The sequence below is a fragment of the Octopus bimaculoides genome, chromosome 6, assembly GCF_001194135.2.
Source record: "Octopus bimaculoides isolate UCB-OBI-ISO-001 chromosome 6, ASM119413v2, whole genome shotgun sequence".
Classification (NCBI taxonomy): domain Eukaryota; kingdom Metazoa; phylum Mollusca; class Cephalopoda; order Octopoda; family Octopodidae; genus Octopus; species Octopus bimaculoides.
Window position 1 is genome coordinate 98,143,781 of NC_068986.1, and position 2,442 is coordinate 98,146,222.

Below are 2,442 nucleotides of genomic sequence, written 5' to 3' on the forward strand. Positions count from 1 at the left end.
TATATATACAGATATATATATATATATATATACATGTATGTGTGTGTGTGTATATGTATGTATATGTATGTATGTTCACGTATGAATGCATGTATGTGTATATGAGTGTGTATGTCGCATTCTGTGTCCTTTAGTATTTTCTGTAACTAGGTGTATTATGCCTGAGAGACGTGCAACTACAGTTGCTGGACTTCCATCATGCTGTTCAACCTGGGTCTTATACATAAAGGCACTTGAAAATGTTTTGCTCCCATTCATAGCAGAATGAAGCTTCTTACGTATTTCATTCTCTTCAACGAGCTTTAGGATCTAGTCGTTAGCGGTTTCAAGATACTTTGCCAGTCTAATTGTGGTGTTTCTGTAACAGATTTCAAATTGAACTAAGCCTCGCGCTCCTTGAACTCTACATCTGCAATTGGGTGGTGCATCTTATTGCAAATCAGCAGCTTACTGATTTTCCTGTCAATATTCTTTATTTCAACACATTGAAACAGTCACTAACAACGGGAACTCATAAGGAATTTATATTTAACACCTTGTTACGTGCATTTGACTCGAATTTAAGACTACTCGAACTCTCCTGTAACATTCCCGACTGATCTCTTTCATGCTTTCATGCTGAATATCAAAGTTCTCATTTATTCCGAGGTACTTGTATGTTTGTTCCTGCTTGAGTGCTTTTATGACCACCACCGTGGTGGTGGTGGTGTGTCTTCAACTGTTATTTTCTCCTTCCCTATTTCTCTTTGGAATGTTTTCGCATTGGATATGAACAGCTTATTTTGCTTGTAAAACTTGTTTCTCTTCTCAAATTTTCTTATTCTCTGAGCTTTTGCTTGAACTCTTTGTTGCAGTGTTTCTTTGGCTGAAAGCATTTCTTCTGATGAGAATCTGTTTTCTCTTCATCTTTCTTCCATTTCTGATTTTTACATCGTTTCCATAGATTAATTCATTCAATATTAATATTTAACCTCTCATTATTTCAATCGCTTCTTCAGTTTTACATTTCCAATTTAGAATTCATCTCAGATTTGTATTTTTTTTTTTTGTTTTTCCAGAGACATACAATTGTCTTAGCAGCTGCTTAAATAGTTTCGTTTAATTCAGTGAGATCTAGTTTTAGTTCTTGTTTCATATTTTTTGTTACATAGTTTCAAATTTTAATTTTTCTACTGTTTTATTGCATTCGAGAGTTTGTGAAGTTGTTCTCTATTGTGTACATTTCCGTGTCTAACAACTGCAAGCTTATTCAGGAGTTTCTTCAATTTCTATCTTAAACTCTCTATGATCGTCAGTAAATGCGTAGTCTTCAAATATTTTTTCTTTACCATTGCCTCGCTATCGTTATCAGGTTCATTACAATTTATTTCTTCAGACGTTTGAGTGTTCTGATCAGATGGCAGTCTTTGAACTGAGACTAGTGGAGAGTTGCTCTCTTCGTCTCGTTCTCAATTTTCTTTCTGCCTTATATTTAGGCCATTTTCGCTTCGTGCTTGATCTTGCTTATTTCACAATCTGTGAGTCTTTTATTTCCAACTTGTTTTCGTCCAAATATAGTCTGCATAGTTATAGACGTATATTACTTCTTTATACTCTTTTCGAATCCATTTGATCATCTTAAATTTTTCTTTTGGTAGTGGGTGTGATGGTTGACTTGGAGGGCTCGATTTGGGGCAGTTCCCGTTCAAGTGACCATCTAGGCTCGTATTCAGAGAAGAGTTCGTGCTGGTCGATAAATTTTCGACCCCAAGCTGGCTCTCTCCTGAAGGACACCCTCCCTGATTAACCATAGGACAAGCGATTTGGTGTACTGTTGTAGTTTTCCTTTTTGTTTCGTAAGGCATTTGTGCTATATTCTAATTATTAATATTGAGCTCTGTGTGACCGATGTAGGAGCGGTTGTTGTCTCTGCCACTGTGGTCAACTCTGCCATTAATACTTTTACAATAACCTTGCCATTATGGCATCGCTCATCGTCAGTTACTACCAATAGTGCTTTGATCTGTATCGTTGTGACTGCTCTTTGTGGCCATGGCGACGTGTAACCGTTATTTAGTTAAGTCTGTCCTCTTTGCTCCAGCTACTGTTTGGCATTATTAAATGTTGTTTTATTTCGACTTTGTCTTGTACTTGAGATAATCATAAATATGTGAGGGTTGGGGGGATAGTATGAGAAAAGTTAAGCAGGTTGGGGAATAGACCAACTTTCAGTGGTCTTTTAAACAGGTTCAGTAGATGGTGAGAAGGAGATCAACTTTGGGGCTTCGCATTCCTGTGCGATCAGGAGACAAAAAAGAAGCGTCACACCCTTGCGGTCAGCAGAGGTCAAATGTGTTTACTACTATTAGCGATCAATAAGAGAGCACCGATCTTTGCCCTGAAAGAAGCAATTCACCTTCTTCTGTTTTTAATTACTCATAGAAAAAATAATCATGTATATAT